The 26,263-nt window shown below is 37.0% G+C and overlaps 1 protein-coding gene and 1 pseudogene across 2 annotated transcripts in view; both read right to left on the bottom strand.

Moving 5' to 3' along the window:
* Positions 1-26,263, bottom strand: part of LIN52 (lin-52 DREAM MuvB core complex component) — a 116,849-nt gene that overhangs the window by 3,808 nt on the left and 86,778 nt on the right. The window lies entirely within an intron of this gene.
* LOC131420922 (small ubiquitin-related modifier 2-like) lies at positions 3,412-4,915 on the bottom strand (annotated as a pseudogene).

Below are 26,263 nucleotides of genomic sequence, written 5' to 3'. Positions count from 1 at the left end.
CAGGCAAGGACTTCCTTGCCCATGGGAGGCAGCATGGACTTCTTTCAGAGAACACAGGATCTGCTCTAGTACTTAACAGCTGGGTGACACCATGGGCTAAGATCTCTGAACCTCAGTTTCTACATCTATAAAATGGGTAGCATATTACTATCACCTGCCCCGCTTTTTCTCTTGGATATTCAGCAATGAACATGCTTGGTACAGAAGCAATGATTAACACAATACCTTTCAGAGGCTGCTTCTTATGTACTCAGTGTTTCCTGAGTGAATGAATGAAAGAACTGAGAAAAGAAGGGAGGCTACAATCTCAAAAATTCCATTGCTTGGAATCTTTTCCCTCAGCCTTATCCTATAGGAATTGACTTACACTTTGGGCCAGAGTGAATCTCATCACTTATTTCTACCGGATGGGTTTTCTGCCTATTCTCCAGCGCTTACTAAGGACTTTAAACATAGTATCAAATGATCCTGCAACAAGGCTAGAAGCAGATGCTCTGGAAACCAGACATGGGTAATACAAAACTCTGCTGGGTAGAAGGGAGCCTTGTTCCAAAAATCCTAGGCCAGGAGCACTGTACTGATCTTACTAATTATTTCTGCCTGCTGCCCTTCAGATCCCCCAATTCTTTACTGTTTTTTTCCCCAAATGAGAAATTGACTAGTATTTTAAGACTTAAAATTTAAAAAGACCCAATCTATTTGAAGGATCAAAAGGATTTAAAGGAAAAATAAAAGGATATTCCAGAGTCTCTCGGTGGCAAGCTCTCCTTGAATTTAACCAATCCTCTTTAACAACCCTTTCCCACTCAATCATTCCTCCCCCTTCAACCTAATCTAAGTACACAGAGCTGCAGGAAACCACTGTAAAAGTAGAAGTAATTCAAAAGACATCATCTTCTACATGGGAGGGGAGAAAGTTTTCCTACTCGCCAGTCCCATATAGGAGATATACGAATTCGTGACATAGCTGCTCCCTAAAAGAGGGCTGTGCCCTATAAATCACATCCTAAGCACCAACCCCTTTTTGTGCACAGAGAAATTGCTGTGGGTCAGGGGCTGCTCCAGAGCACGTGCCCTCCTGTTCACCTGTCATCAGAGATGTTAACATCTCTGATTAATTCACATACCCCTTATTTTATTCCTCATTTCTTTATCCTTGCTCTCCTGCTCTGCTGAAGTGTGAAGATTCTTACTGACCTGCTACAGTAATCACCGCCTGCTAACCGCACCCCCCTAAACCTAGTGAAATTGTTTAGTGATGCCAACCGTGCTTTTAATTTGCAAGACATCAGACACAGTGGTAATTTATACCAACATCTGTTCAGTTTTGACTTCTGAAACAAACTCGCACATGCTGCTACAAAATCCCATTAGGAGTAGGGAGACAGCCTTCTGCTACTATTCTGTATTCCTCTTCTACACACATACACACACACACACACACACACACGCACACACACACACCCTCTCTTCCAGTAGGGTTTTATATATAAATGTATTTTACTAAAAAACTCCCACCAAGGACTTCAAATCTCTTTGGGGAAAAACCTTTAGAGATGTCTACAACTTGCTTTCAGAGGAGAAGAATCTCTATTTCCCCCTGTCTAGTTCCATCCCTTTTTCCCAATAGTTACAGCTGGGTATAATTCTCACATTAATGGCCAGGGTGAGATTATATGCCCCTCAGTTTGTCTCTTCCAGTTCTTTTTTCTCTCCCGGTTCTATTTTTCCACAATGTGTTAGATAGAAGACAATCCTAGAGACAATAAGATTGCTAGAGAAAGTTTTATCTAAAGTTAATAAAATTTAACTATTTTTCAATTCTGCATTAATTCTCTGGGATTACAAGGTTCAACAGGAAGGCAACATTGCTAACACATACTAAGAACTATGCCAAGAGGGATCCCCTGGTCATCAGCCGCTACAGTGTATGCTATGCAGAAGAGAAGCATGACCTCCATGTCAAGTTATGATTTACAGGCCCTCCTATGCAGTGATAGACCAGAAACCAAGAAAGCCACATAGAGACTGTCACCAGAGGGTGAACATGTGAATTGCTGCAGAGAGTGTGGGAGAGGGGGCCACTTGTACACATTTACAGACAGCACATGGATAAGCTATAAGCAACCTCCAGGTTTATGCCGTTCCTATTATCCCCTTCATCATTTCTCTAGGGCTCTTAGGTTCATGGCAGCTGAATACCTCCGTATACTCAGAGAGGTCAGGGCTGAAGGCAGGACTCCATCCTGCGTGCTCTGAAGGGAGTGTGTGGTTTAATATAATCTCTTCTTTAGACTCTCCAATTCCTCCATCCTACATTTAGCCTTGCCTCTGGCTCCCTTTCCACAATGACTATCCCTAAACTGCCTTCTCTGCAGTAAATTTTCTGGTAGCTGGTTGAAAAGATTCAGTGGTACAGATTGATTTCTCATCGGTGAGGGGATGAGGGATTACCAGAGGCACCCTGGTTAACGAGATTGGGTGCAGAATCTCTCATGAGACCAGCCCTCTCTGCCAGGGCTTTGCACCTTTCGCCCATGACATATGGGTTTCATTACAGAAAGATTTTCCAGATTATAACTTTGAGGCAATTGCCCGATAAAATTCTGCTGGGCTTTAATGTAGGGAACAATGTAAAGATTAAGTAACTTTTAATGAAATGGAAGAAACTCATAATGTTTGGTTTTCAATTCCAGTGCAAACTATTTTAAATATTTCTGTGCCTCAATATAATTAAAAACATTAGTGAGGTGGAGAAGAGCTACTTTCCACTGGTTCTCTCACACTCTGAAGAGCAACAACAGGCTGTCTTTAGAAGACTCTAATATGAGTGGTCAGGAAACACAGGGGACAGTGTAACATTGTGAAAAGAGCAGAGCTTTTAGCATCAGACAGGCTTGGATTTGAACCCCAGCTCCCAGACTGACCCTGAACCACTGGGGGCAAGTCACACAAGCCAACTTTCTGAGCTTTAGTTTCCTCATCTGTTCAAGGCGGGATTAATACAGAGGTCACACAAGCATTCAATAAATGCTAGCTACTGTATAACTATTTCTTTCTTTCATTTCAAACAGAAGTTTATTTAAGCAACAAGACATTTGACAGGAAAACGATCTAGGATTCATTTCTTTTAGAGTAATTTATCCCTACTTAAAGACAGATTGCCCTACATGTAACAGCTATGCACAAAAAAGTTATAAAATGGTCCTTAGTTTTACAATGATAAGTGAAAAACATTAAAACTTTCCACTGAACAAGATATGCAAGGATTTTTTGTTAAACAGTGACAGTAAAATAACTTTCTGGAATATAAAAGATAAGAGCTGAATGAGCATGCCACAAATGGAGAAAGTGGGTACTTTCCAGTATTTTGCCCATCCCATAACCATTTGATGTTGATCAAAACACAGCATTGGTCATATAGTTTAAAAAAAAAGGCAATATGCTTGTGTACATACACCAGTTACTTTATGTACAGTAAAGGAATGAGGAGGGGGAAAATGAAAGAATAGAGAAATCCATACTGTAGTAGTCAAGGTGTGGTGGAACCAAATTGCAGTTTTCTAACTAAGAACGTATTCTTGGTCTCCGGGAAATGAGTTCTGGAGCAACTAGCAAGTTCCCTTTTGTAGCAGACACCTCCTGTCTGCTGCTGGAACACAGCAACACATCAATGGAGTATCTTCAAACTCCATTTCCAACTGTGCAGGTGTGTCTGTTTCAGGAATTGGCTGCCCATCAAATTGGAATCTGATCTGCCTCACTGATAACCCTGTCATTCACAACAGTCCTTCATCAGTTTACTAAGTGGCATATGTCTCTTAATCTTAAACTGCACAGAACTATCCTGCCCCACCACCTTCAAATTAATATGACTGTTGTTCCTAGTCTTGACTACTTCCTTGGGTTTTTCTTCAGCCATGCATGCACTGGTGTCTCCCTGGCTGCTGCTTCACAAAAGAGGTACCAGGTTCACAATGACTGAGCACATAAGCAGCATCAGGAGTGGCAAAAGGAGGCTAAACTATTTTTAAAAAGAGTTGAAATGCAAAACAAATGGAAACACGAATGAGTTGCATCTGTGTAACACATATATTCTGGAGGATCAAACCTGCTGGAGTAATATTGGGTATCAGAGGCAGCAACCTTCCTTAACTGTACCTGCAGATACTTATAGCAAAAAGAACACAGAAAATCCTAGTTGGTTTAGTTTAAATAAATGTGCTAAAAGGCTGTTTATTTAACTAGCTTCATAGAAGATGTTTTGCTGAAATGATGCCATTTGTAATAATTATGGTTTTGACTCTTCTTTAAAAATTACTTTTTTGGTCCTCGAAACTTTGAATGCCTTCTAATAACTATGACGAGAGGGATCACCTAGCAGTATGTGTTGTGCAGAAGAGAAGCATGAAGGGGATGGATGAAAAGTTAGTCACACAGAGTACCTACTATGTACTAGATATTAGGGAAAATTCAAATAAATTAGAAGTGGTCTTTGAGACGGAGCTAGCTGTTCACAGGTATTTTGGTGGATTAGAGGAGAACAAAAGGAAACCAATGTGACTTATAATGCTGACTTCTCTCCCACAGCAATGTGAAAAGTTTTCCCGTTGCTCTGGCATAGAGCCGGCGTACAGCAGAGCAGTTCCAGGGCAGTCTGCCAGACTGAGATTCTTTACCATGCTCCAGTTCAGACCTCTGCACAAAACATACCACTAAGCGATCGATAATTCAAGTCAAGGACTAAGCACTTTTCAATGCCTCTAATATGAGAACAGCTGGTGCTGGTGCCACTGTCAAGAGCAGAAGATGCTGTGAACTGAGCATGTCACTGGATGAGGAGGGGTCTCTTGGAGCCTCATTAGGACACTTGGTGGTCCTCAGAAGGTGGTGTAATCACAGTAAGGTCTGCAGTAAGGTCTCAGTCAACTCTTGTGAGAGAGTACACACAAGTGAGACTCTGGTAGAAATCTCATTTTTCTCTAAAATATATAAAAGTAGCATTTGAAGGTAAGCAGAACAGCCTTCACGCTTTTGCCTAAAGTTCTTCGCGTATAAGCATTTCAAAAAGGAGACTGAAATATATATCTGAGAAAAGAACAGTGTGATTGCTACATCTCTGACCAAACTATCACTGACTATCAAAATCTTCACCCTCGGTGGGGTGGCTAAGAACAGTGTTCCCTTCAGTGAATTCAGAGAAAGATAATTTTATATCAAAACATTTTTTTCTTCACATTTCCAGAGAACATTTTTCTGAGAAGTAACATAAAGTAATAAAAAAAAGAAAAGCCAGGACTCAATGTATAGGTAAACAAATTTGGACAGTTCCAATATGGAAAATAATTTTAATGGCTTTTCACAACAGGAGAAAAAAAAGGACAGAAATATCCAGCCAACAAATTTATTCTCAGAATATAAAACATCAAGCAAGAACATAAAATATGGGAAGTGTCAGCCATGATGCCTGAAGATTGAAAGCAGAAGTAGAAGCATCTTAATTGTCAGGCATTTGAAAAATGTTGTATTCAGGTGAAAGCCTGTGTTTCTCCATCAACTCTCCTTGCCCTGCCCTCTTTTAAGAGCAAAACAAGACTAGATTTCAAATATTCAATCCTTCTTACCATCCTTTTCCCTACTGAAAAACAAATCAAAACAACAAAAAAACTCCAAAGATTTGTGTTCAGGAAATGAGAGCTAACAACTTCTTATTAGTATTTTGTTTCCTCTTCAGAGGGCCTCACTGAAGGCCTACTTCACAGTTTCACTTGGTTCCCTTTTCAAGGGTAAACTCAGTTGAATGAAAGGCAATGAGATCAAAGCAATGGATTAATACTCGTGGGAAGAGAACTTTTATTAAATACTCATAAATTTGTGCAGAACATTCATGCTTCAGGGCCTTTACATAGTAATATATCGTGGTAAAACAGCTATTATGACCAAAGGCTGGTATACCGCTTCACATGGTCTTAATTTCCTCATCCATAAAGTGAGAACAGCAATAATAATCTATCATGTAAGGTTAAGATAGAACAACAACTAGTCAAAGTGACTTGATCACTACACAAAATATTTTGCCCCAAGTTAGACAGAGTAATTCATCCATAGGTTGGATTCCACTCTCAAGAAAATCAGACCAAGATCACAGTATCAATAATTTCAAATGACTTGGATATTAAGACAAGTTTCCTGCTTGGAACATCCCCACTTCAAGGTGCTGGCAGTAGCTAAAGTCTACAGAGGAGGAAGGGCCAGTCTTCTTGACCCCCAGGGCAGGGAAAGAGTTACATCTTCACACTGAGAAGCCAATAAAAACCTCTCTTGATTATAATTTAGATAAGAACCACTGGATTGAATAATAATGTCTGAAACTCCCCTGGCTGTTTCACCTTGAGACGTCCATCACTGGGTTAAACATGATGCTAATTGCATTTGGATTGATTAATTTCTCTCACTCCTGTCTATTCGAATAACGCTTAACAAAATAATCATAGCACCCAGAGCCAAATCTTTTCCGTCAAAGGAATGAAGCCATCAGAACAGGCAGAGATGAAAGAAATGAAGATGACCCGTAATTACTGCTACGGTGATATCATTACCATATTATACAAAATGAGTGTGGGGGGCAGGGGGAATGGAGGGAGGAGGGGCTGAGATTTTTTTTTTTAATGGAATCCTACAATGTAAGAATACAGATTTGACATCAAGTGGAACACAGAGAAATATAGAACTTTGAAAAAATACAAATCTTGCTCATGAAATTGCAAAATCCAACAAACACTGAGGCCCAAGATACATCAAGTGTCTTGGGCTGCAAGCAGGTATTATTCACGCCACTATTTTTTCATCACAATAACACTTTGTGTATGACTTGCATAGAGATTTAAGATGCTGTCTTCATACCACAAGCATTCCCATAGTTACTGGAGAATTTTTCTTTAAGCCAAGGAATAATATCATTTTATTTTATTATTGTTAGAGGTGGCCTTGTTTGTAAAATGAGAATCTGGGTTTTAACTGCAGCTAGTTCTAGTTTAAGACACCAAAGAAAATGTCTATGAATCTTCACGCATGCTTCATTGGACAATAGTATGGTTTTAACTCACTAGCAAGAAGAATATAACATTTTCCTACTTTCTTGTTGTTTGATATGACCTTTTTATTACTTATGATCACATAGGATTTGAACCTTAGGTGTGAATCTATCACTTATTAGATGGTGATCTCAGGTAAATTACGTAGCTTCTCTGGGCCTCAGTTCCTTCATCTGTAAAATGGGGATCAGTACCTACTTGACTGGGTTGTTGTGAGACTTAACATATTTAAGTGCTCAGTAAGTGCTGATGTAAGAAAAAAATTTCCCTCTAAGATTAATTTTATGGCTATTTACAGAACCTTGAACAATGTTTTGGTTATTTCATTTACTAAAGCTAATTTAAACAGACACTTGTAAAGTACCATAAATATTTTAACAAATATTTATCAAATAAATAAATAGGATACTGAGAAGGTACATCATTTTAATAGGCTGGAAATATCTGGGGGATATTTTTGCTATGGTATTCTTTACGGCGAAGAAGATTGGCCCTGAGTTAACAGCTGTGCCAATCCTCCTCTATTCTGTACATGGGACATTGCCACAGCATGGCTAATTGAATGGTGCGTAGGTCTGCAACCGGGATCCAAACTCGCGAAGCCCAGGCCGTCGAAGTGGTGCGCGCGAACCCAACCACCACACCACTGGGCCAGCCTCCTTGCTACGGTACTTTTTTTTTTTTTTTTTAATTTTTATTTATTTATTTATTTTCCCCAAAGCCCCAGTAGATAGTCGTATGTCATAGTTGCACAGCCTTCTAGTTGCTGTATGTGGGACGCGGCCTCAGCAAGGCCGGAGAAGCGGTGCGTCGCTGCGCACCCGGCGTCGGAACCCGGGCCGCCAGCAGCGGAGCGCGTGCACTTAACCGCTAAGCCATGGGGCCGGCCCTGCTACGGTATTTTAAACAAAGAACCATCATTAAATTGAAAACAATAAAAACAGATATTGAAATTGTTTTATTTAGGTCGGACAAGAAGGTATGTTTCTCTATTTTCTTATATAATGAATATTCCCAAATAAAACAAACATATGTATTCTGAATTCGTAATCATTCAGTAATAAATATGAACAGTGCTTTAAAAGAAAAGAACAAAACTGTATTTCTGCCAGGTTAAAACAAGAGTCTAAACCATTTACTCCATCAACTTAGTATTCTCTGCTTTCTGTCTGGTTAAGAGAGGCAATGTAATACAGTAAAAAGTGTTTATCTTATCTGGCTTTGGAATTAGACAAGTCTAGATTTGATTCAAATCCTAGCCCCGCATTTCCAAGCTTGAAGACCTTGAGCAAATAATTTACTTTTCTGAGCATCAGTTTTCTTATCTGTAAAATGGGAATTATGAAATAGACTGCAGGGTGTTATGAGACTAAATAAGATAATGCATGAAAATCGTTTATACTGCATGGCATATAGTATGGAAGTCAATAAATAACAGTATTAATCATTTTTATCCTTCATGTCTCAGCTCAAATGTCACCTTTTCAGAGAGGCCTTCCATGATCACCCTATCTAAAGTGAGTTCTCTTCAGTTACTCTCTTTCATATCAACCCATTTACCTTCTTCATAGCATTCACCAAATCTGAAATTCACTGTGTTTATTTATCTTCATGCTCCATGAAGTGCCGTAGAACCTCCTGCTGTATCCCCAGCAACTAGAATAATACCAGGTACACAGAGGGTAGTCAACTATATATCTATTGAAATAATTTATTCATATATGAGGAAAGAGGAACTCGGCTTCCTTTTCAATTCTTAATTAAATATCATGTCTAAGAACTTTTTTTTTTTTACTTGCAAAAGAATGAAAGTAGACCACCTTCTTTCGCCACACACAAAAATTAACTCAAAATGAATAAAAGACCTGAAGGTGAGACCTGAAACTATAAAACTCCTGGAGGAAAATATAGGTAGTACACTACTCGCCATCAGCCATAAAGGGATCTTCTTGAATTCCATGTCTACTCACACAAGGGAAACAAAAGAAAAAATAAACAAGTGGGACTTCATCAGATTAAAGAGCTTCTACAAGGCAAATGAAACCAGGATCAAAATGAATAGGGAACCCACCAGCTGGGAAAAAATATTTGCGAACCATGTATCTGACAAGTGATTAATCTCCATAATATGTAAAGAACTCACACAACTGAATAACAAAAAAACAAACAACCCAATCAAAAAATGGGCAGAGGAAAGGAACAGACACTTCTCCAAAGAAGATATATAGATGGCCAATAGCCACATGAAAAGATGCTCAACATCACTAGTCATCAGGGAAATGCAAATCAAAACCACACTAAGATATCACCTTACACCCGTTAGAGTGGCTATAATCACCAAGACAAAAAGCAGCAAATGCTGGAGAGGCTGTGGAGAAATGAGAACCCTAATCCACTGCTGGTGGGAATGCAACTGGTGCAGCCTCTATGGAAAACAGTATGGAGATTCCTCAAAAAATTAAAAATAGAAATACGTTACGATCCAGCTATCCCACTACTGGGTATCTACCCAATGAACCTGAAATCAACAATCCAAAGAGGCTTATGCACCCCTATGTTCATCGCAGCATTATTCACTATAGCCAAGACATGGAAGCAACCCAAGTGTCCCTCGACTGATGAATGGATAAAGAAGATGTGGTATATATACACCATGGAATACTACTCAGCCATAAAGAAAGACAAAATCGTCCCATTTGCAACAACTTATGTTAAGTGAAATAAGCCAGAAAGAGAAAGACAAACAGGGCTTGATTTCACTCATATGTGGAAGATAAACCAACACACACACAGATAGAACTGTTTGGTGGTTACCAGGGGCTAGGGGGTTGGGGGGTGGGCACAAAGGGTGGAGGGATGCACTTCTGTGGTGACCGATAAACAATAATGTACAGCAGAAATTTCACCCTTAAAAAAAAAAAAAGACCTTTTTTTGTCTAGTAAAATTACATAGGTATTTTACTGTTTGACCCAGCAATTCCACTTCTAGGAAGCTATCCCAAAGATACACCAACAAAAATATTAAATAGGGTATTCACATGCTTATTCATTTCAGCACTATTTGTAATAACTGAAGATTGGAAACAGTCCAAATGTCCATCTTTAGGAAGGGAACTGGTATAACCTTATTATGGAGTACTGTTCAGTTCTAAAAAAGAATGAAGATACCTATACACTGCTATAGAGTGCTCTCCAGAACACACTGTTAAGTGAAAAAAGGTGTAGAACATTATGTATAGTATACGTACTTATGTGGAAAATTAGGACAAGGGGGAAATACAAAAGAAAGAATAGAAGGATAAAATTTAGTATTAGTTTTGGGAATAAAGATGGTTACCTAGGAGATGGAAAAGAGGGGGAAGGGATAGAGGTGGGAGGTAGACACTTTGAATGCACCTTATTTTATATGTTTTACTTTGGGACACCATATAAATATTTTATATATTAAAAAACAAAATTCACTAAATAGAAAAAGTAATCTCTAAAAATTGAAATAAACTGAAAATAATGTGAATCTATAAAATATGACATCACCTACACAGTAGAAAAGTTTAAATAATTTTAAAAGATGTATTCTGCCTACAAGTATATATCCTAAGGATATAAAAGAAGCACAGAGAAATCTTAAACTGCATCCAGCAGTCTTGTTGTTACATGTAGCTAGTTCTTTTGATGCCAGTTTTACTGTGGGTTAAAACAAATAAATAATTATATTAGTTATTAGGAACCAAGATTTTCAGTATAAGAGAAAAGAGATACCATTATAAAATCAAATACATTAAATAGAAACCCTTTAACATCTTTAATTTGAACTGGTTGTATTGGTAGGAACACAATTTCATTTTCTCTTTTCAAAGAAAAAAAAGCACTTATTTACCAACCCTGTCCATAGAAAACGCCTAGAAGCAACGACAGTCTACTAACAATGAATACTATTAGTACCTAGATTTCTACTAAAAGACACCAGGGTTTCTTGGAGAAATGGATGAGATTCCAAGGCTGAAGAAGTAAATGAACCAGGGATATCCTGACATGCTGAAAGCAAGGAAGTGACCAAAGATTACTAGGGTCAAGTCAAACGACACAGGATTCAATCTGAAGGGGCATCCACTAACTAAAGATGGGACAGTTTTGAGTGTCAGAAAGAATAATGATTATAATAGATTGTAACACTTCAAATATAAACATCTATAATATTTTTTATAAGCCCTCAGTCACCTCAACTCATTTCATGTTCTGAAAATTGATAAATAAAAGGAGGAAAAAAATCTAGCATTTTTCCTGCCTTTCCTCTTTGGACTATATTTGAGGGAAACTAAATAGTTGCTGATTGATTAGAATAATAATAATTAACATCATTATTCTTATGAAAAGGATCAGATGGCTAACACCTAAACCCACTGACCTTTGCTGAAACTGGAACAAACGGAGGTCATGTGCTTCCTGATGTGAAGCAATAGCAAGTATACAGTATCACTTATGAAAGATTCTTGCCAAAAAGACTGAACCCAAACCCAGGTTATTCTCTAACAGACTACAGGAAATTTGGGAGAAAAGAGGAACACGTGGAATGCTATCACCAGGATGAAATCACCCAAATTTAAAATGTGGGAAATCCTACAAGACAAACAATCCAGTTTCTTCAATAATTAAACAGCATGGGAGAAAATAACCTGGAGGAAGCCGGGAGTGTGGTTACAGAGAAGATTAAGAGACTGAATCTTCATGTCAACTAAATGCAATGTGTGGACCTTGTCCAGATCCTGATACATACAAACCAATTGTAAAAAACACAATTCTGAGCCAAACTGGACATGGACTATTAGATGTTATTAAGTTTGGTGTTTTCTTTTGTTTGGTGTAATAATGGTGTTTTGTTTTTTTTTAAAGCCTGCTCAGTTAGAGATACCTACTAACTTATTTATAAATGAAAGGGTACCAGGATTTGCTTTAAAATGCTACAGCCAACAACACAACCACACCAAAAAGTGTGATATAAGGAGATGAAGATAAAACAAGAATGGCAGAAGAGCTGACAATTATTGAAGCTGGGGATGGGTACACAGGGTTCATTATAGTATTCTCTCTACTTCAGTTAGTATATGCTTGAAAAATCTCCATAATAAAAAGAAAACCTTGCCAAACGCTTCTCTGGAAATACAGCTTTTTCTCATTACACTACATATCATAATACAATGAAGAGTAGGCCAGGGAAGAGACACAGGAATAATTAATTCTGTGGAGGGCTTGGAAATGGATAGACAGAAAAAGCTTTAGAAAGGGAGTGACTTTTCATGTCATGAATGTTTATTTCCATCATTAAATTCTTTGGATGAGGAACAAATTAAACATGACCAAACAATCAAAAGCAGACTATATATGTTTTAAAGTCTACCAAATCTAACTTGGGTTAAGCCTGATAATAAGAAGCTGCTGCCTTCCAACCTTTCTTGCTCTTAATTATTAAGAAATCATACTGACAAATCTAAGAGAACAATTTCAACATATCTGCAAAACAGCAACGAGGGAAGCTCTCTGGCTCAACATTTAGCTTCTACAAAATCCTCTGGAAGGTGGAGAGAACGAGTCCTTGGTTACTCATTTATTGAATCTTCTCAGAAAAAGCTTTAGAGGTCGGCAGCAAGACTAACTTTCAAGTCTAGGCCAGTCCAATAGCTAACAAGTTACAAAAAGGAATAGCTTAATCTAAATGTTCACTAGTCCAGCTAAATTTCAACTAGTTTGCCCTCACTATCAACAACTGTGTATATAAAGGATAATCTCACTAATCCTACTTCACTTTGATCACTCTTTTACTTCACAGATGCTGATTTGTCCAATTTAAAACAAATTACTTGTTCTAGTTGATAATTTGGCTTTTAATTGTTTGCACTGTGATTTCACGTATGTATGATTCACGTTCTCAACTTGACGAGACAACAAATTCATCAATGGAAAAGACTTTTAAAGATAATTTCCCTAATGAACTTGGAAAAAATGTACAATATACAGTAGCTATTCAGTAAGCCTTAATTTTTAAAAATTTTTTTCCTCTAAAATCATGTGGTAGTACAAAGATACAACAATTACTGTCTTCACTTGATTATGAATTTCTTTTAAAACCTCATCATAATCAGGTAAGAACTTGTATGAAGAACTTGTATGAACTCAATCAGGTAAGAACTTGTGTCTACTTAGCAAGTCATATGGTAGTGGCTATTTTCCTTGTGATTAGAAATAACAGCTAGTTAACCTTCTGTTTTTTCAGAATATCTGGTTTTTGTTGTTCCTGAATAATCTTATTTACAACATTCATGAATTATTAATTTAAAATAATTAGAACGCAAAAATATCCTCACTCAGAAAATTATATTATCCTGTGTATAATAATCTGCATCACTGAAACTCCAGAGCTTAACCTGTACATAGTTAACATACAATAAATATGCACTGAATGAAAAAACTTTCTTTCATTGACAGTACAGGCCATAATTTAGGATCTTAAAAGCAATTTATGGGTAATCAATATGGCAAAATGTAATAGAAGGGGAAATCTAGTTAATTAGATACTATACAAACATTTATGATAATGCTTAATAATTAAATTTAAAATATCTTTTCCATTAATTTTATTTGCATTCAAACTAACACAGACGTGAAAGTGAAAAGCAGCATTTTATGATGTTAGACCACTGGCCTCAAAATCAGAAGGTTAGAGTTCTAAACTAGTTTCATTATTAGTCAACAAGTTCTTACTGCATGCCCATTATAGATGTACTCTTATAACTGCAGATGATGAGACACCAAAAGAGATCAACCAATCTTCCTTAGAAAACCCCTCTCCACTCCTTCAGGCACTAAACTTTGCTCATCAACAGCTTAACCGTGCTCTGTGTAGATACTTGTAGAGAGCTTTGCAATTATGGGGTACATTTTTTCCCAAGATCTTAAAGAGAGGGCTAGGTGGGGAGATCAGGAACAGATCCTATTTCAATATACTGGAGGTCTTTCAGGTAGGTTAGTTAGAATTTATAACCTATATCAGTGGTTCTCAGAGTGTGGTCCCTGGACCAACCACATCAGCATCACTTTGGGAACATGTTAGACATACAAATTCTCAGGCCCCCGTCCTGGTTCTACTGAGTCAGAAACTCCAGAGATTGGGCCCAAGAATCCACGTCTTAACAAGCCCTTCAGGTGATTCTGATGCACACTAACGTCTGAGAATCACTAACCTATATTATCCAGGCTCTTTGATTTTGTCTCCAGTTCTCTGCAGTTCTAGTTCATTACTAAAAGAGCAGACAGGGTTTTATTTTATTAAAATTATGATGATAAAGCATATTTATTTACCATAAAGCCAGAAGTACAAGGGAGACTATCTTTTAGAAAACATGCGTAACAAAGGAAGAAATGAAAACAATCAGCCAAAGGACTAGAATTTTTACCAAAACTATATCTCTATTGCCACGCATTGTGCTTAGTGTTAAGGTTACAATACAATCCTTAACCTTGAGAATCGTGGCAGAAGACAGACTGGAAAATAAATAATTATCAAACAACATCATCAAAGCTTTAAGAAGAGTATATAACACATTATGAGGAGAGAAATAGGGATAATTAATTCTGCAGAAGGTTTGGGTTGGATGGACAGGAAAAGCTTTAGAAAAGGGGTGATATTTGAACTGAGCCTTTAGGAATGTCCTGTCTAGGAACACCCAGGCAAGCCAAGGACAGCTCCTTTGTAAAAGTTTTCTGCTAGGCCACTGGTGTAAAATGCAAGTGAACATTATGAAATGGATCTTTAATCAAGCCCTGAGTACCTGCTTAATTCCCAGCACTGTTTGGGATTTCTTGTGGATACCAAAGTAGTGTAAGACATGGCCCTGCTTTTAAGAAATTAAACCACAAATAATGAATTTGGTCTATCCAAAATTTGGCAGAAACTAAGCCAATTATAACTACTCTTCATCATATTTTGTTAAGCAATAAGCTGTGACAGTCAACAATCAAACCACAATTAAATCAAGTGACTTGCTCCTAAGTCTAGTTTTCTCTTAAGATTGAAGTTTTCACAAGATTTACAAAAAATGAAGACATCTACCATGCTTTTATTTTAAAAGCTTTATTTAAATGCTTTTGTTTTTTATTCTAAAGAAATAAAAGATTTATAAAGTCCAGGCTGGAGGATGCTATCTTAATGAGTTAAAAATCCTTTTCCTTGTAAGATCAACCTGACCTCATTCCATGAAATAGCCAAAACTAAAATCAGTTTTTTCCTCTGTATTCATGTTGATTCCAAGAAACTAGCATTCCTGTAACCAAACATACCTGACTAAACCTCATTTTTTTGGGAAGGCAGAGAGACTATAAAAGCTAGTTTTCATAATTTGCTAAAAAGTTTATTTTAATAAAGACTACTTATTAAGTCCCTAGTAATCTAGCTCTGCTTTGATTAAGGAGTCCTATTTCTAATAAATAAACCCCAAAATCCAGAGTTGAGTCAAAGGCCAGAGGACAAAGTGAATAACACAGTTAAATACTCCTACCATCAATCACATTCTTTGAAATTTCTTAATGATTGCCCAAGTCCAGCTTGAGTTACTGGGTACATTCACTTCATTTGTACAATCAATGATGTGTCTTTGAGGTTAATGTCAATACAAAAACTAATTTCTATATGCCAGAAGCTGTTCAGCATTCCAAGTGTATAGATTCTTTCTTTCAAAGTTTCACCCTAAGCAAAAACAAAACAAGAATATATGACTGAGATTAAAAATTATAAAACAGAGGCTATGGCCTATTGTTATCATTCAGCTTTTCATGCCCCAAGATAGCCAACCAACTGTAACTTTTTTTTTTTTTTTTGGTGAGGAAGATCAGCCCTGAGCTAACATCTATTGCCAATCCTCCTTTTTTTTTTTTCACTGAGGAAGACTGGCCCTGAGCTAACATCTATTGCCAATCCTCCTCCTTTTTTCCCCCAAAGCCCTAGTAGATAGTTGTATGTTATAGTTGCACATCCTTCTAGTTGCTGTATGTGGGACACCGCCTCAGCATGGTGGGACAAGCGGTGAGTCAGTGCGCGCCTGGGATCTGAACCCGGGCCACCAGTAGCAGAGCACGCGCAATTAACCGATAAGCCATGGGGCCGGCCCCCAACCAACTGTAAATGGATTCACAGTAAGTCATTCTTCTCCACTCTAGCTCAAGATTTGAAATATCAAAGTCTAGACTCCTTTGAAACAGAATGCAACACTGAGAGTGATGAAAGCCAAAAGGGCTGTGTTTTTGCTTATCCAGTTTCTAATTGACTCAAAAAGACAAAAGACAGACTAACAAATGGTTGAATTATCGTATATATTATATATGTTGTACTCATACTAAGTTAAAACCACATCCAGGGAATTCTAATGCAAATGTTATGATATATATAAACACGCTCCCACATCAAAAGAAAGTTTTACATGGCGATGATACAAAAACTTGTACACGAATGTTCATAGCAGCTTTTTCATAATAGCCAAAAAGTGGAAATACCCAAATGTCCATCAACTGATGAATACTGTAGTATTATCCATACAATGGAATATTATTTGGCAATAAAAAGGAATGAAATCCACAGAGACAAAAAGTACGTTAGTGATTACTTAGGGCTGGTTGGGGAGCAGGAGTGGAGTTGGTAGAATGGGAGTGACTGTCAATGGTAGGGGGCTTCTTTTTGAGGTGATGGAAATATCACAAAATTAGATTGTCATGACAGTTGCATATTTTTGTGAATATACTAAAACCTCATTGACTTGTACACTTTAAATGAGTAAATTTTATAGTATGTGGAAAATATCTCAATAGTTCTGCTATTATATAAATGAGTGATGTGGGGCCAGCCTGGTGGCATAGTGGTTAAGTTCACGGGCTCAGCTTCAGCAGCCCAGGGTTCACAGTTTCGGATCCCGGGCGCGGTCCTATGCACTGCTCATTAAGCCATGCTGTGGAGGCGTCCCATATGCAAAGTACAGGAAGATTGGCACAGATGTTAGCTCAGGGCCAATCTTCCTCACCAAAAAAAAAAAAAAAAATGAGGGATGTGTAGAGCTGTGTAACAGCTAAATGGAGAAGTGCAGAAAGTCTCTTGGGCTCAAGTGAAACTCGATAAAGAGATTTCACACAGGGAAGATCCAAGGCATAGAACCTGAGCTTCTCCACTAAAGACCCAGGCATCCATCCAGTTCTTATCTCTATCCTGAAGCACAAAGGAAAAGAGCCCTTTCCTCTGGCTTTGTTCTTGCTAAAGAACTGACCAAAAATCTAACCAATCAATGTTCTTGATTAAAAATCTGGGTATTGGGACATTACTGCCATGTACTTTAAAATATTTTTCATAAACTCAATTCTCTTTAAATTCAGATAACATCAGAATTTGTATTTATGAGGTACTTTTAGAAAGCAAAGATACTATATTTTGAATTAAAATAAGTACAGTACTTAGATTACTTAGACACTATGAATAATTATTTGAAAAATGTTCCCTTTGTTTAACAACTAAATATTCATCCCAGGAAGTCAGAATGCAATTAGATTTAATATAAGTAGATTAGATTAATGCAAATGCATTAAATGCAAAAGCATTTAACAAAGCTATATATTTAAACAGATCAAAATCCATGAAATGAAAGATTAAGGTTGCTATGAAAACTAAGTAATCCTCAGTACATGTAAATAATTGGTTAAATGTAATAACTGAATTAGCAATCCTAACTCAGGTCACGAGCAATGTAGATTTAATTGTAGATTTTCCATGTGTTCATTATTGTGCTATGCTCTGAAGATACTAAGAATAATATTGATAGTTTCTTTTTTTAAATTGCTTCATTCAGTATGTATTTACTGAACACAACTTCATGTAGGATTAGTAATGCTCACCTTTTTGAATTCACATTGTGAAAAGATTAAAAGATTCAGATAATCACTACACAAGTTAACAGTTATTCCTATGGTATACTTTCTCACGGGGTCCATAAGAGCCTCTGTAATTGTCACACTAGTTACCTGGTTGCCCTTTAGTCCTGTGTGGCTGAGTAGAATAATTTTCTGATCTGAACACATTCTTATATTCTTAATATATTTGTGAGGCAAAGTTCTCACATGTTCTAATTAGTGCCATCTTTCCTTGATGCTGACTTGACATTATGCTTCTTATCTCTTACTTAAAACAAATTGTACCCTGCTCTACACATCACATAACAACTGCTCAGTCCTAAATTCCACATGACTGGTATCACTGTAACATTAACGTGTTTATTAACATGTTTGAACAATGTTAACATTGTTCAAAATGTAGAGCACACCCAGTGAAGAGTTTGTGCTGCTGAATGGCTAAGAACCACAACTGCTTTTCTGAGTGGTGATTATATGTTGGGTATTATCCAAAGCACTTAACATGTATTATCATTATTTAAAATCCTCAAAACACCCTATAAATAGGTACCGTTTATCATACTCATGAGGCACAGAAAAGGTGCATAACTTGCTCAAGTTTATACAGCTAACAAGTAGCAGAGGCAGGATTAGAACTCAGGTGGACTCAACTCCAGAGCTTGTGCTCTTAACCACTTTGCTACAGCTATCTCCCTATCGTCCCTGACCTAAAGGAGTTCACAGACTAGAGATATATACAGTCATACACCACATAGACGTTTCAGTCCACGACGAGCAGCACATATGACGGTGGTCCCATCAGATTAGTACCATATAGCCTAGGTGTGTAGTAGGCTATACCACCTAGGTTTGTGTAAGTACACTCTACGATGTTTGCACAACGATGAAATCACCTAACGACGCATTTCTCAGATTGTACCCCTGTTGTTAAGCGACGCATCACTGTACATCGTTTATAATATACTCTGGTACTGGCTGTAACAGAGGAATGAACAGGAGCACAGAGAGAGGGAAATGGACAAAGCTTTCCAGGGAGAAGAAACGGTATTCAATATTTCAAACTTTCCACGTATAAATTTCCCAAGAAACGTGATTTAAGTTTGCTTTAAGAATTAAAATGAAAGACATACAAGAATACCGGATCTAAATTCACTTTCCAATTTCCAAGTCTATGTAAATGCAGACTTTACTCACGTGACTGTTCACTACTTTTTAGATAACTCTTTTTTTAAGTTTTTAGTAATAACGGCTGTTGTTTTCTTTTTAGTTCATCACATTTATTTTGGTTTTCTTTCATGTCTATCAATAAAGTTTACAATTTTCTCCACAGAGGTTTTACAAAACTTTTGGTAGATTAAATTATTAAGTATCTTAAATTCTTGTTGCTATTGGGAAGGTTATCTTTTTAAAACATGTTATATTCTAATTGTTTCTAGTGTATAAAATACAATAGACTTTTGTTTTTACATAATGGTTTTGTAAAAAGTGCTATTTCAACACTGTTCCATTCTATATAACACTATCATTCTCCAGTCAGAGAATGTCACATGGACGAAATTTGTATTGTGCGCCATGTCTGAATGAACCCTAACATCCGCTTCGTGCATGTATGCTAAGCAAGAGGGATAAAGGGATAACATCTCCTATAATTCTTTAATCACTTTGCACTTGCACTATTTCCACGTGATTTAAAGTGCTCTCATGTTTGTGCTATGAATTTATTTTTAAGTGCAGTCTGAATGCAAGATAATTTGAGCCCTCAAAGGCTGAAAAATTAGTCAAGAAAATAGTGCTGCAAGAAGAATGCACCTTCCACAGAATGACTCTCACGTTCCATCCCACAACTACTACCCACTGGCAAATCTTCCCTTCTTCCTTTGGTAAACACAATAAAGCTTCATTACATTATGTTTGTTACACAATCTGTATTTACTTACTTCCGAATTCTTATTTATTACTTAAACTTGTTTGCATTGTTCAGTTGATATATTTTTATACCTATGAAATTTGTTTGGGTATCTTAGGTTGGGATGGAATGCATCATAGTTTTTCCTACTAAAATGAATAAAAATATTTATCATTTAATGGCAGAATTTTTCAGAAACTCATTAAAGATAATAGAAAGATATATGTATTCAAGTACTATTTCTATGAAATGTAAAATCTAAATCAAACCTCAGCTAATTCATTCCTTGAAAAGCAATTTTCTTGATGTATAACTAATAAATTACATCCATTTTTAATCATACTTTGATGAGTTTTCACAAATGTTTAAAATTGTGTAACTGCCATCACAATCAAGATATAGAATATTTCTATTAACCCAAATTGTTCCCTTGTGCCTTTTTTCAATCAACCCCAATATCATCCCAGTCCTAGGCAACAACTGATCTACTTTCTGTCTCTATAGATTGGATTTGCCTTTTCTAGAATTTTCTATGAATAAAATCATACAGGAGGTACTCTTCAGCATAACATTTTTGATATCCATCCATATTGCTAGACATATCAGTCATATGTTGCTTTTTAGTGCTGAGGAGTATTCTATTGTATGGATATACCACAAATTGTTTATTCATTCACTGGTTGATAGACCTTTGGGATGTTTCCAACTTTATGGTCACTATGAATAAAACCGTCATGAATACCTTGCACAGTCTTTGCGCAGACAAATGTTTTCATTTATCTTGAGTAAAAAATGAGCAGTGGAATTGTTAAACTATATGGTAAATGTATGTCTAACATTATAATAAATTGCCAAACTTTTCCAAAGAGGCTGTACCATTTTACATTCCCATCAGCAATGTACGAGTTCCAGTTGTTCCACATCCTCCCCAACACTTACTATTGTCTATCTTTAATTTTAGCTATTCTAACGGGCATGCAGTGGTATCTCATTGTGGTTTTTAATTTGCATGATTTCCCTGATGGCTGATGATTTTAAGCACACTTTCACATGCTTATTGGCCATTCGTTTATCTTCTCCTGTGAAGTATCAGTTCAAATATTTTACTCATTTTTTAGATTATTTATCTTTCTATTATTGAATAGTTAAGTTTTTAAAAATATATTCTGGATACAGTCCTTCATCAGGTACAGTCGATTCTCATTATTCGAGGTAGTTATGTTCTGTAAAGTCACCAGGAACAGTAAATTAGTGAACACTGAACCACTGCTCCTAGGGCAAATACAGGGTCAGGTTCCTGAGAGCCTCTGGTCACATTTTAGTCAACCAATCAATACATAATCTCATTTTATGTGTATTTCCATTTAAAGACACCTTATTTAATATATATTGTTGATTCATTAATATTAAATTCACAGCCGACAGCACTATAACTCATGTCTAGAAGAAGCTTATCCAACACATGTATTTTCTACATAAGGCACATCATAGCCTTCTTGAACTTAGGAACACTAGACAGCATTTTCAGCATTACGCTTGGGGGCCATTCTAAATTGCAAAATCACCAACAAAAAGAATAAAAATGTAAAATATATGGCACTAAATAGGCCATGAAAAGGATACTTGTTTATAGTATGAAAACTAAAACAAGAAGGCAGAGTACCACCTTGTTTGATGCCAGCTGGGAATGTGCATGTTGGATAACTCAAATTCTTTGCCACCCTGTGCATGTCCACAAATGACCACAAAAGCACCACAAATACTGATTTTGGGGTTGTAAATTTTAGCAAGTAGGTGAATTTGCAAAGACTGAATCCATGAATGAGGATCAACTGCATATCTACTGCAAATATTTTATTGCAGTCCGTGATTTGTTTTTCATTTTCTTAACACTGTCTTTTGAAGAATATAAGTTTTTAATTTTGATGAAGTATAATTTATCAAGTTTTGTTTCACAGTTTATGCTGCTTGTGTTATCTAAGAAGTCTTTGGCTATCCCAAGGATGCAAAGGTTTTCTCTTAAATTTTCTACTAGAAGTTTTACAGTGTTCTATTTTGAGTTCATTTTTTTATGTTGTGAGGTATGGGTCAAGGTTCATTTCTTTCCACACAGATATCCAGTTGTTCTTGCACTCTTTGTCAAAAAGACTACCCTTGAATTATTTTGGCACTTTTATCAAAAACCAATGGACTACATATGTATGGGTCTTTCTGGACTCTTTATTCTGTTCTATTCATTTTCTATGCCTGTCTCTATGTCAAAACCACACTGTCTTGATAACTATAGCTTTACAGTAGGACTTGAAATCAGGTTGTGTAAATCGTCCAACACTGTGGGTTTTTTTCAAAATTGTTCTGGTTATTAGGTCCTTTGCATTTTCATACAAATTTTAGAATCATTCAGCTTTCAATTTCTCAAGAAAGCCTGGTAGGATTTTGATTGGAATTGCATTGAAGATACAGATCAATCTAGAGAGAACTAACATGCTAACAATATTCAGCCTTCTGATCCATAAACATGGTACATATCTCCATTTACTTAGATCTTTAATTTCTCTCAGCAATGCTTTGTAGGTTTCAGTATACATCTTACAAATACTTTGCTAAATTTATTCCCAAGAATTTCATGCTTTTTTTTTTTTTGAGGAAGATTAGCCCTGAGCTAACATCCGTTGCCAATCCTCCTCTTTTTGCTGAGGAAGACTGGCCCTGAGCTAACATCCGTGTCCATTTTCCTCTACTTTATATGGGACGCCGCCACAGCATGGCTTGGCAAGTGGTGCATTGGTCCACGCCCGGGATCTGAACCTGTGAACCCCCGGCCGCCGAAGCCGAGCGTACAAACTTAACTGCTGCGCCACCGGGCCGGCCCCGAATTTCATGGTTTTTGATGTTATAAATTGTATTGTTTTTAAAAACTCATTTACCAATTGTTCATTGTTGGTATATAAAAATAAAATTGATTTTTTATTTTGACTTTGTATCCTGCAATCTTGCTTTATTTCACTTGTTAGTTTTAGTAGCTTTTTTGTAGATTCCTTAGGTTTCTATGCAAACAATCATGTCATCTGTGAATAAAGAGTTTTATTTCCTCTTTTCCAGTCTGTATGCCTTTAACTTGTCTTTCCTTATTCCAGTGGTTAGCACCTCTGGTAAAGCACTGAATAAAAATGGTAAAAGCAGACATCCTTGCCTGTTCCCAGTCTCAGGCAGAAAGCATTCAGCCTTTCTCTACTAAGTATGATGAGAGAGGTTTTTTGTAGCCATCAAGATCCTTTCTACTCTTAGTTTGCTGAGATTTTTTTTTTAAGCCACAAATATGTGTTGAATTTTCCAAATGCTTTTTCTATATTCATTGAAATGATCATGTTTTTCTCCTTTGCTCTGTTTATATAGTATATTATTTTGATTTTAAATATTAAAACAACATTGCATTCCTGAGATAAACCCCACTTGATCATGATGCATTATTATTATTTTGTATATTGCTGGAACAGACTTGCTAATATTTTGTTAAGCATTTTTGCATCTACGTTCATGAGGAATGTTAGAAGGCAGTTTTACTTTCTTATCTTTGATTTTGCTATTAGGATAGTGCTGGCCTCATAATACGAGCTGGGAAATGCTTTATCCCTTCTCTGTTTTCTGAGTATGTGAGGGCAGACACTAACTCTTCACTAAATGTTTAATAGAATTTATCAGTGAAGCCATCTGAGTCGAAGTTTTGTTTGTGAGGGGTTTGGTTTTTTTTTTGAGGAAGATTGGCCCTGAGCTAACATCTATTGCCAGTCTTCCTCTTTTTCTTTTTTCTCCTCAAAGCCCCAGTACATAGTTGTATATCCTAGTGGTACGTCCTTCTAGTTCCTGTATGTGGGACGCCGCCTCAGCACGGCTTGATGTGCAGTGAGTAGGTCTGTGCCCAGGATCCAAACCGGTTAACCCCGGGCTGACGAAGCAGAACACGTGAACTTAATCGCTACACCCCCAGGCCAGCCCTAAGAAGGTTTTTAATTACAAATTCAATTTCTTTATTAGATGCAGAGATATTCATGTTTTCTATATCTTCTTGAGTCAATTTTGAAAATTTGCATCTTTCAAGGAACTTGTCCATTTCATCTAAGCTATCAAATATATTGGAATAAAGTTTCTTTATTATCCTTCCATTGTCTGTAGGATCTATAACAATGCCCCCTCCTTTCATTCCTGATATTGGTAATTTGTGCCTTCTTTCTTTTTTCACTTGATCAATCTACGTAGAGGGTTATCCATTTTATTTATCTTTTTAAAGAAGGGGCTTTTTGGATTCATTGATTCTACTCTTATCTTTTTTTTTGTGTGTGTGAGGAAGATTAGCCCTGAGCTAACATCTGTCGCCAGTCCTCCTCCTTTTGCTGAGGAAGATTAGCCCTGGGCTAACATCCATGCCCATCTTCCTCTACTTTATATGGAACGCTGCCACAGCAGGGCTTGACAAGAGGTGCGTCGATGCGTGCTTAACGGCTACGCCACTGGGCAGGCCCTGTTGTTATCTTTTGATCAACTGACCCCTTTATCATTATGAAATAACACTCTTTCTCCCTGGTAATATTCCTAGTTCAATTCTACTTTGATATTAATATAGCCACTCCAGCTTTCTTTTTTTTTTTTTGATTTTTATTGATATTTTAATGGTTTCTAACATTGTGAAATTTTGGGTTGTACATTTTTGTTTGTCCATCACCCCATATATGACTCCCTTCACCCCTTGTGCCCACCCCCCACCCCCACTTCCCGGGTAACCACAGTCCAGTTTTCTCTGTCCATGTGTTGGTTTATATTCCACATATGAGTGAGATCATACAGTGTTTGTCTTTCTCTTTCTGGCTTATTTCACTTAACATAATACGCTCCAGGCCCATCCATGTTGTTGCAAATGGGACGATTTTGTCTTTTTTTATGGCTGAGTAGTATTCCATTGTATATATATACCACATTTTCTTAATCCAATCGTCAGTTGAGGGACACTTAGGTTGCTTCCACTTCTTGGCTATGGTGAATAATGCTGCAATGAACATAGGGGTGCATAAGCCTCTTTGGATTGTTGATTTCAGGTGCGTTGGATAGATTCCCAGTAGTGGGATGGCTGGATCATAGGGCATCTCTATTTTTAATTCTTTGAGGAATCTCCATACCGTTTTCCATAGAGGCTGCACCAATTTGCATTCCCACCAGCTGTGTATGAGGGTTCCTGTTTCTCCACATCCTCTCCAACATTTGTTGTTTTTTGTCTTGGTGATTATAGCCATTCTAACGGGTGTGAGGTGGTATCTTAGTGTTGTTTTGATTTGCATTTCCCTGATGATTAGTGATGTTGAGCATCTTTTCATGTGCCTATTGGCCATCTGTATATCTTCCTTGGAGAAGTGTCTGTTCATTTCCTCTGCCCATTTTTTGATCGGGTTGTTTGTTTTTTTGTTGTTCAATTGTGTGAGTTCTTTATATATTATGGAGATCAACCCCTTGTCAGATGTATGTTTTGCAAATATTCTCTCCCAGCTGGTTGGTTGTTTGTTCATCTTGATTCTGATTTCATTTGTCTTATAAAAGCTCTTTAGTCTGATAAAGTCCCACTTGTTTATTTTTTCTTTAGTTTCCCTAGTCTGGGAGGCATGTCATCCGAAAAGATTCCTTTAAACCCAATGTCAAATAGTGTGTTGCCTATATTTTCTTCTATGAGTTTTATAGTTTCAGGTCTCACCTTCAGGTCTTTGATCCATTTTGAGTTAATTTTTGTGAATGGCGATAGCACATGGTCCACTTTCATTCTTTTGCATGTGGCTGTCCAGTTTTCCCAACACCATTTATTGAAGAGACTTTCCTTTCTCCATTGCATGTCCTTAGCACCTTTGTCGAAAATTAGCTGTCCGTATATGTGTGGTTTTATTTCTGGGCTTTCAATTCTGTTCCATTGATCTGTGTGTCTGTTTTTGTACCAGTACCATGCTGTTTTGATTACTATTGCTTTGTAGTATGTTTTGAAGTCAGGAATTGTGATGCCTCCTGCTTTGTTCTTTTTCTTTAGGATTTCTTTAGCTATTCGGGGTCTTTTGTTGCCCCATATAAATTTTAGTATTCTTTTTTCTATTTCTGTGAAGAATGTCATTGGGATTCTGATTGGGATTGCATTGAATCTGTAGATTGCTTTAGGTAATATAGACATTTTAACTATGTTTATTCTTCCAATCCACGTGCATGGGATATCTTTCCATTTCTTTATGTCATCGTAGATTTCCCTCAATAATGTCTTGTAGTTCTCATTGTATAGGTCCTTCACCTCCTTGGTAAG

This window comes from Diceros bicornis, chromosome 24, assembly GCF_020826845.1.
Source record: "Diceros bicornis minor isolate mBicDic1 chromosome 24, mDicBic1.mat.cur, whole genome shotgun sequence".
NCBI classification, from domain to species: domain Eukaryota; kingdom Metazoa; phylum Chordata; class Mammalia; order Perissodactyla; family Rhinocerotidae; genus Diceros; species Diceros bicornis.
This window is presented reverse-complemented; position numbering and strand designations above follow the sequence as displayed.